This window comes from Penaeus vannamei, chromosome 9 (assembly GCF_042767895.1).
Source record: "Penaeus vannamei isolate JL-2024 chromosome 9, ASM4276789v1, whole genome shotgun sequence".
NCBI lineage: Eukaryota > Metazoa > Arthropoda > Malacostraca > Decapoda > Penaeidae > Penaeus > Penaeus vannamei.
Genome location: NC_091557.1, coordinates 47,643,929 through 47,653,928, shown reverse-complemented (window position 1 = coordinate 47,653,928; position 10,000 = coordinate 47,643,929). Strand labels below are relative to the sequence as shown.

General features: G+C 53.2%; 1 protein-coding gene across 2 annotated transcripts in view; it reads left to right on the top strand.

The window, feature by feature from the left end:
• Window positions 1-10,000, top strand: part of LOC113823404 (uncharacterized) — a 162,746-nt gene that overhangs the window by 27,176 nt on the left and 125,570 nt on the right. For both annotated transcript variants that reach the window (XM_070125890.1, XM_070125889.1), the window contains exon 2: window positions 6,073-6,106. The gene's annotated coding sequence lies outside the window, so the exon portion shown is untranslated. The remainder of the gene's footprint in view (window positions 1-6,072; window positions 6,107-10,000) is intronic.

Here is a 10,000-nt window from a genome sequence, read left to right as displayed (position 1 = left end):
CAAGTGGCGACCGTGTTTGCGGACGGGTCTTTGTGCATGGGTAGAGGCGGTGAGGGCCTGTGGGCACGAAGGTTGTTTTGGTGTCAGGCGAAGGCACAGGCTCGTGTGCGAATGTGTATGTAAAGGCTAATGTTCAGGCTGAGAGCGGATGTGTACATGTAGATATAAAACAAACAAACAGAGTAATGCTTGCTTGCTTTGGATGCAAACACTGATCCAAGCGTGCATATAAACCAGTAACATTTTGAGAGTATAGAACTTTAACAATTAAAGGAGAACACAGAATATCCGCGCATGCAGGCATTCGTGAGCGCGCGAGGGCGTCGTTCCCACAGAAGCCCCGACGTGAAAACCCCGACGGCCGCCCCTCGCGTTGCGTCACGGCCTCGCAAAACGGCTGGAAAAGGCTCGGAAACGTTCCATAGCTGGAGGCGCCTTCGGGAGGTCACCGCCACGCTCGGCGCTGCGCGGGAAGGCACGGCGGGGCTCTGTGCTGCGGCGGGTGAGCTCCCGCAGGCGCCGGCGTGGATATGTCTGAGGCCAAAGGAATGCATTCGGTGTCCACGCCAGGGGAAAAGGGCGGAAGTCTGCAGCAGTGATGATGATGATAATGATAATGAATGTTGATAGTAATAGCAATGGTAATAATGATGATGATAATGATAATAACGATAATGATGATATTTATGACAATAGTGATGTTAATAGGAAAAAAGTAAAAATGATGATTATAATTGTGATCCTAATGTTAACAACAGTGAATATGATAAGAATAACAACACTGTTATTTTTGTAAGGGACACGAAGAGAGAAAGAAAGACAAAAATGGATATGTAGAGAAACAGCAGAAGCGAAAGACCTTCGAGCCACCGAAGACGAAGAGAAACGAAGGAGGAAAGCGGAGGAAGGCGGACGCCGATTAGCCCAACGGACGCGGCGAAAGAGGCGAGAGAGCAGCCCGTGGCCTCCGGGCGCGTGTAATTGCCGAGGTCATGCAGAGTGAATGAGGGGGCGGGGGGCGGCGGGGGGGGAGGGTGGTGGGTGGGGGCGGGGGTGAGGGATGGATCAGCGGTCATTACGCATAATATGACGGCGTTGGGGGGGTTTGGGGCGTTGGTGGGGGTGGAGAGGTTGGAAAGAGGGTGACCAGTGCATAAATTACGGTAAATGAAGGGCGCTAAGGAGGGAGCAAAGGAGGAGAGGAGAAGGGAAGGAGGGAAGGAAGGAGGGTAGGAGCGGGGAGGGCGGAGAGGGAAAGGGGGGGGGGGGAGCGTGGGAAGGTCGGGTTTACGTGAATGAAATGACGTCATCTCATAACGGACGGACTGCATGTGGGTTTTGGGACGTTTCCTCGTTGTATGTGCCATCGTATTCGGGGAATCGTCGAATGAAAAGAAAGAGAAAAACGCGAACGAAGAGTGGAAAACGCAAAGCAGAAGTAAGTCACCAAGAGGAGACGAGCCGGTGGACGAAAACGGAATCTGAAACCTCACTTTTCCCAAACTCTTGAGGAATAATCACAGCATTCCCAGAGGTCACTGCGAGCCATTAGCTATGCGTCTTCTGCTTACCTTGCGTCCGCGGGGGAGTAAACACAACCATAAACACCAGGGGGAGAGAGCGCAGAAGGGGAGGGGGAGGGGGAAGAGGGAGGGAAGGAGCGGGAGAGAGGAAGCGGGGAGAGGGGAAGGGAAAAGAAGGGAATGAGTGGAGAGGGAGAGGGGAGAGGGGAGAAGAGAGTGGATAGGGGAGAGGAGAGGGAGAGGGGAGAGGGGAGAGGAGAGGGAGAGGGGAGAGGAAAGGGAGAGGGACCAGGGGATGGAGGCAGCAGAGAGGGGCGGGGGAGGGGGAGGAGAGGGAGAAGGGGGTGGAGGTTAATTTCTGAGTATCAGCCTCAAGTACGCCAGAACTTTCACTTATTTATGACAGAGGAACAAACAAACAACAGTGATGATAATGATAGTGATAATTCTATTAAGGTCGATAACAACCGAAGATAACAGTAATTTAAGAACAGCAATTATTAAGGTCGCGATAAGGCCGCTGATGCTAATGACAGGTTGCGCCAAAGCAGAGCTCCTCCCTTGAAAAAAAACCTGGCTTCGTTTATTGCTTTGCGCTTCAAGGCCGTCTCTCACGCGGAAGGAAAGTGCTGCGAACCTCTTTTTGCAATGATTGTGCCTCGCGTGTTGATGAGGACCAGTTGGATTGGCGAATGTTTAGGTCAGACGCTTCGGAGAGGGAAAAAAAATTATATTGTGTTTTGCGTTTCATTAGAATATATTCTGTTTTCTTATTCTGGAATGTATTTTATTTTTTATTTTCTTATGAATCTTAGTATTTTTGTCCACATAAGAGCAGAGTTACCTTGTAGGAAATTCGACGATTTGCGAGGAAAGTAACAAGTGGAGTGGTCTTGATGGACGAACGAGCGAGTCTGAGGCCGATGCCGAGTTGCGGGAAAAGGAAGTGCGGGTTTTAGCGTTGCGTTTGTTTCGCCTTTTCGGAGGCTGTAGAAAGTGTGTGTGCGTATACGTGTATATGGATATATGCATGTGTGTGTTTGTGTGTGTGTGTGTCTGTGTGTGTGTGTGTTTGTTTGTGTGTGTGTGTGTATGTGTGTGTTTTTGTTTGTTTGTATGTGTGTCTGTGTGTGTGTGTGTGTGTGTGTGTGTGTGTGTGTGTGTGTGTGTGTGTGTGTGTGTGTGTGTGTGTGTGTGTGTGTGTGTGTGTGTGTGTGTGTGCGTGCGTGCGCGTGCGTGCGTGTGTGCATATATATGTATATACACATATCTGTGTATGTCTGCATGTCTATGTATGTATTTCTTGGTTTCCAGTGTCTTTACCGACACATCACCATTGAGAAGCAGCGTCCGGTGAAGCCAAGGCGCCCGCCTCAGCCGCCGAAACGCGCCTCGATAACCGCGATGAGTGCGGCGCGCACCTCGCCTAATGAAGCCCTGGCGTCGGACGGGAAGGGTTGATGAAGCCGTCAGGTGTCGCCGCCTAATGACGCGGCGTGCGGCGGGGGGCGGGCCTCGGGGGCAGGAGGGGGGCGTGCGGCGGGGGGCGGGCCTCGGGGGCAGGAGGGGGGCGTGCTCGGGGGGCGGGCCTCGGGGGCGGGAGGGGGGCGTGCGGCGGGGGGCGGGCCTCGGGGGCAGGAGGGGGGCGTGCGGCGGGGGGCGGGCCTCGGGGGTAGGAGGGGGTGGGGGGTGGGGGGCGGTAGGGGCTTCTTGGACGGGGGGGGGGGGATGCTGACAGAGTTAGGGGGTCAGATTTAGGGGGGGGTAGGGAGAGGGGAAGGATTGGTCCGATAGGGTTAAGAGGGAAGAGGGCCGGGGGGGGGGGGGGCTGGTCTGACGGAGGTAAGGGGGAGGAGGGGGGTTTGTCTTTGAAAAGGGGGAATGGTTGCCTGGGCGGGTTAAGGGGGAAGGGGGCTGGGGAGGAGGTGGAGGGAGGGAAGAAGAGGAGGGTTTTCTATTCTATGGAAGAGAGGGGGAAGGGAGAAGGAGCGTCAGGATCGGAAGAAAGGGGAAGAGGGAAGGGGAAGAGAAACAATGGAGTACTTGTGGCAGTTGGCGATGAACAGAGTGGATGAGATAGGGAGAAGGGATGGACGTGAAGAAGAGAAAGGGAAAGAGGGAGAGACAGGGAAAAGGTAGAGAAGGAGTGCAAGGAAAGAAGAGAGGGAGAGGCATAGGGATAAAGGGAGGGAGAAGAAAAGGAAGAGAGAGAGGTAGGAATATTGACAGGGAGGGAGATAAAAAGGAAGAGCGAGAGGCAGAAGAAAAATGGGAGGGAGGAAGAGGGAGAGGCAGAAGAAAAAAAGGGAGGGAGGAAGAGGGAGAGGCATTGGGCAGAAGGAGGGGAGGGAGGAAAAATGAAAAGTGCGAGTTAAAGAAAGAGATAAAGAAGAGAGAGAGAACGGCGGTGAGAACGAGAGGAGGAAGGGAACAGGAAAGGGAAAAAGGAAGAGAAATGGTAGATTTTCTATCTTTTGAAAAAAAACAAAATAGGAGAGAGAGATTGAGAGAGAAAAAAAGAAAAAGAAAGAGAAAGATAGAGAAAGAGAAAGAGGGAAAGAGCAAATACTGAAGGAAAAATCCTCCTCAGTTCCTTCACCTACGCCCCCTCCCCCCCCCTCCCCTCCGGAGCAGGGGGGCCGCTCGCCTCGACCCAAAAGGCATCATAACCGCCGCCATCATAATTGGCCCGAGATGGCGGCTGCGATTCCTCGCGTCGCCGGGGCGCTTTCAGCACGCGATTAGAATAGCAATTAAGGGTCGCAAATGAAGCTGTAATTGGGGAGCGAGAACCCGAGATGAGCTGGAGATTGCGTCGAGGAGCAGCTCGCCGACGTCGCGCTCGGGGTCGCGGGGGGCGGGTCGGGCTGCTCGGCGCCGCGCTCGCTCTGGCGACACAGGTAATGGGAGGGAGAGGGAAAGATATTGAAGGGTTTGTTTATTTGGAAAGAGGAAGAGGAAGAGAAAGAAGGAGGCAGAGGCAAGGGGAGGAAGAAGAGAAAGGGGCGGGGGGGAGGAGAGGGAAAAGGTAAAGAGAGAGGAAGAATTAGAAAGAGAGAGAGAGGAAGAATGAGACAGAGAGAGAGGGGAAGGAAGGGAAAAGAGAGAGTGAGGAAGAGAAAGAGAGAGAAGGAGGAAGAGGAAGAGAGAGGTGGAAGAGGAAAAAGCAAGAGAGAGAAGTGGAAGAGGAGAAAAGAAGAGAGGGAAGAAGAGAGAGATGTGCTGGAAGAGAGAGAAGGAGGAAGGGAAAGAGGGAGGTGTAGAAAATAAGAGAGGGAGGAGGAAGAGGAGAAAAGAAGTGAGGGAAGAAGAGAGAGAAAGGAAGAAAAAAAGAGAAGGAAGTGGAAGTGAGAGAGAGAGAAAGAGAGACAGAAAGACACAAGCGCCAGATGTGAGGGCAAGCGGACACACACAGAAGATTTAAAGAGGCAAAAAGCGAGAGAGAGGAGAGCGGAGACAGCCCCCTCGCGCCTCGGCCCCTCTCGGCGCTGCCAGTCGGCAAGACCGTCGGGGAAATGCTATTCCCAAATTGGCAAGTGTGACATTTGCAGGTTATAAACGGCCTGTCACGTTGATTCTCACGCTCACTGGTTAGAGATAAAAAGAGAGAAAAAAGGCGGCGGGCGATGGGATCTCTGCCAATTTGCATATGTTTCTCTCTCTCTGCATCTCGCCGAACGAGGCTGTGATCGACGCCTGGGCTCGACTCCGAATCATCCGGGAATGATTCACAGGCGAACGACTATGCAAATGGCCGCTCCTGTCTTGTGAGGAACGGGGATCCGAGTCTGTTTATCTATCTGCCGGAAGCTGGCTCCTCCCTGAGTGCACACACAAAGGTCGCACGCTGAGGGCGGGGAGGGAAGGGAGTAAGGAGGAGGAGGGGGAGTGGAAGGAGGAGGAGAGGAGCAAGGGAAGGGAGTGTGGGGAGTGGGGGTCTGCGGAAGGCGTCCAGGGCGGAGTCCCTTTAAAGACTGCTGCCTGATCCCCGTCGGCGACCTTTGGCTGCGAGGGTCGGAGGCTCTCGGGCGCTGCCGGCGCTGAAGTGGCGGCAGAGAGGCTAGTTTCTGGCTGTGCTGAGCGGCCATGTTGGGCTGGCGATAATAGGCCGAGTGTTCCGTGCTGATAATGGCGGGTCACATAAGGTCACGATCGCTGCGGCATCAGAATGTGTGCCCTATCTCACTGTTGGGAGAGGGGGGGGGGTGCTAACAGTGTTGAAAAGTTGAAAGGGTTACAGTGTGTTGAATACTTGGGTGTATCTGGGTGTATCACGTGATGGGAATGATGGCAGTGATGTTAACATTGCAGATGTCAAAGTGACCATGGCGTGATAAATACTCGATTGCGCTCAAACCATATTGATGCTGATGTTTCTTCAGAGGCAGATTTATGGCCGGACAGACTTCCGTTTTTATGGTTATTCTTGGCCTTGTTGCTGTGAAATTGTGCCCTGTGTTATTATTAGCACTGGAAGGTGCGTCAACGTTTCTATGAAGTTATATTTACCAAACTAATTTAATAATGATGATTATTTTTTGTTTTTCAGAGGGAATTCATCCGCCAGGAGCCCAGCACTTGAGGTAAGCGTCCTTCTCTCAAGATATACAAACTGCACAATGACTGTCAGGGGAATTCCGGAAATTCGATCTGTCCATTTCACTCGCGTCCCCAGAGAGACAGGGCGGAACGGACGCCGCCGGAGGAGGTGCCGCGGTTTCCTTGCGGTCGAGAGGTGATGACGATAAGGTTGATGAGAAGAATGAGGATAGTGATGCTGGAAATAATAGTGATGACGATGAATTGGCAAATGCTAGATGTTGACGAATAATGATGATGATTTAAAGGATGAAGATGACCAAATAAGAAGCGTCGATTCCTTTGAAATTGTCTAGACTGATTCAAGGCGACGAGTTCCTTCGATTTTTATGCCATATATCTTTTCATATTCTATCAGGATATGCGATATGTTCAGTGAAAAAAAATTAGGACTCGGAAGATATGCCAAGGAAAATTTTGTTTGGAAGCGATAACTGGCAGAGGCAGCAGACACCCATGAAACCACGAGGCAGCGCCCTCGGGCTCCCGCGCCAGGCAGGTAAAGGACAGCGTCGTCCTATGGACGCTTAAAAAAGTATCCCCAGACATGGACGGGAAAAAGGCCTCTCCTCCTCATCTCATGTCGGAAGGATGGAAGCCCCCTCCCGCCCCTCTCCTCCCCTCCCCGCCCCTCCCCCCTCCCCCAGCCCTCAGAGCCGAGCGAGGGATCCGCGAGGCCGCCCAAGGACGCGGACCGGGAAGGGAGTCGGTCGCGAGGGCGGGGAGCGGCCCGGGCCACACCGCGACGGCAGAATCTTTTCTGTTTTCCCGCGTTGGTGCGCTGCTGCCGCGATGCTTCCCGCTTCCGTGTGCGCAGAAGCCCGCTCTCCTTTCGCTCCCTCAAGTGTGTCAGAAAGCCAAAGGCGTCGTAGAGATTCGCGCAGTTCGGTGTCGGATGTCGTAAACAGGACGTGCTTTATTTAGCGAGCTCATGGTCCGCGCGGGGTATGAAAAATGCGCTGGCTGGGCGGGGTTTGCAGGAACGAGTTCTGCCGCGACGCCTGAGATGTTTCCTTGCGCCGTTCGCTGATCGGAGCAATCGCCAGGTGCAGTATTGCGTCGGCGTGGCTGGTTGTAAGAACTAGACAGTGATGGCCATAATCATGCTAGTTATATTAGTTGTGGTATTTATAAAAGTGAAACCACAATAGTTACATTAATCGTGATAGTAATAATAGTCGTGATGTTCTTTTTAATATAACAGCAGCAACAACTGTTGGTATATTGATACAACACTGCAAATAACATTAGGTGGGCTGAGAAGAAAATGGAAAAGGAGAGAGAGAGAGAGAGAGAGAGAGAGAGAGAGAGAGAGAGAGAGAGAGAGAGAGAGAGAGAGAGAGAGAGAGAGAGAGAGAGAGAGAGAGAGAGAGAGAGAAAGAGGAGAAAGAAAACAAGAAGAAGGAAAATCAGAGAAAAACCTTTAGCCCCCGTTAGGGATACGAGTGCTACGGCGCCTTCGGATCTCCCGACGGCCAGCAACGACGCGCCGGGGCGCCTCCCGACACGCTTCCCTGCACACGTGTAGAAAAAGGGTTGGAGGGGGAGGGGAGGGGAGGGTGAAGGGGGGAGGGGCGGAAGGGGGAGAGAGAGAGAGGAGAGGGGGGGAGGGGGGCAGGGACCGGGAAGAAGCCTAATCCTGCGATAATACCTTTATAAAGCCTGCCACATAAAGCCTCGCAAGGAAGATAGATACGGCGCCTTTTTTCCCTTCACTTCTTCCTTTTCGTGTTGCTTAACTGGAAGGATGGGGCAAGGGGAGGGGGAGGGGAGGGGGAAAGGGGTGGGGAGGGACAGGCCAAGGGATGGGTAAGGGGGGGTAAGAGGTGGGGGGGAGGGTGGAGGGGGGAGAGAGGCTATAATTTGAAGTTTAAGGAAGAGACCACCGCCCTCCGCCCGCCGCTGCGAATGGCAATTAGAGAACGCTGATTGCAGGAGGACCTATCGATGACGCTGCTAACGTTGCCTTCGTGATGGCGTTGGCAGCGCCGGGGATTCGTCTGCAACTGGTCCCCGGGAGGAGAGGCTGGAGCCACGGCGGCCCTCGGAGGCTCCGGTGATGGAAAGGGATGGAGGAAAAGACGATGAGAGAAAGGAAAACGACAACCTCTAAGGAAGACAACAAAATTGCCATCAATAGGAATGAAAAACAGAAAGAAGAAGAAAAAAGAACGAAGGAAAGAAAGAACGAAGGGAAGAAAGACAGAAAGAAAGAAAGAAAACGAAGACGGCGCAGCCCACAGGGAAAAAATGCGGAACCAGTCGGCCATGCGAACGAAACGTCCTCCAGCGACCTTCTGTGGCACCGGAGAACCCGGCCTGGCACGCGAGGCGGTGGGGCGCGGAGGACGCCCCGCCCACGCTTCGGTGCACTCGGGGAGGGGCACGGGGGGGGGGGTAGAGGACATGGGGAAAAGGAAGAGGAGGGGAAGAAATAGGACGTGGGGAGAAGGGGGAGGAGTGGGGGGGAAGAGCAGAAGGCATGGGAAGGAGGAGTGAGGGAAGAAAATGGGACATGGGGAGGAGGAAGAGAAGGGAGGGGAAGAGAGAGGACACGGGAAGAAGGAAGAGGAGTGAGGGGAAGAAATAGGACGTGGGGAGAAGGGGGAGGAGTGGGGGGAAAGAGCAGAAGGCATGGGAAGGAGGAGTGAGGGAAGAAAAGGGGATATGGGGAGTAGGAGGATTGAGGGGAAGGAAAAGGGGACATAGGGAGGAGGAAGAGAAGGGAGGCGAAGATAAAGGACACGGGAAGAAGGAAGAGGAGTGAGGGGAAGGAAAGGGGACATGGGAAGAAGGAGGAGGATTGAGGGGAAGGAAAGGGGGACATGGGGAGAAAGAAAGAATTAGGAATGGAAGAGAACTAGGAGCAGTAGAGATGAGATTATGGAGGGGCTAGGATTGATGAGAACAAAGAGAAAGGGAAAGATAAGTGATTAAAGACTTAAGACGAAGTTCGAGAAGAATTAAAAGTAGAAGAGAGAGAAAAAAGAAAGAATTGGCGGTCGAGGAGATGCTCGATGAAGTGCAAACAGAATGGGAAAGATGAATGGGAACGAAGGAAAGGATTAGGGAAGGAAAGGGAAAGGAGGAGGAAATGAGGCGCAGCGGGAAGGGGAAGTTCGGGGATTGGACAGGTGTCGGTGATGGGATTAGCGATGGCCGCGGCGGATTCGAATCCCGCTTAGACAATCACGACGAAGACCGCATTGATACACCAAACCTCAAGGCCGGGATGATGACAGAATTATAATTTTCTTGCGCCAAAGCTGGAAACCGACGGCGAGCGGAGGGAGCAAAAAGGCGCGCAAAACACAGGTCCCGAAACGCGAGTTCTTGACCCCGTTCCTCCCAGCGTTCCCACAAATGATTGATCAGTATGCGCCATTTGAGTGAACGGGGGAGTTGCGCGAACGCCCCGGCAAAAAGGGGGATTTGAGGAGGATGTTGAAGGCCTTGCCTCGAGGGGGAGGGGGCGCGGGGAGGGGGAAGGGGGAGGAGAGGGGACGCGGAGAAAGGGAGGGAGAGGGAGAGGGGAAATGGGGGAGGGGGTTGGGGGTTGGGGGTAGGGAAGGGGTAAGGATGTTGCCGTAATATGAACCATTGTTTCTGGATCCTTAATGCTGCCCTTCCGGTACTTTGTCGCTGGCTGCGTCTTTTGTCTCCGCCATGTTTTCTTCGTCGGTGCGATGAATGGCCCTCGTTTGGCGCGCGTTTTGAAATCCGTCGAATTCCCCGACAGGAAAAAATGGACCCAGTCAGCGATTGGATGCCTTGGGAAGAGGATGCTTTCGGAATGGAAATGATTCGCTTTTTGGACGAATATCATTTATTTAAGATGTGAAAACAATGATAAACTCCGAGGCATGAAGACAAACATA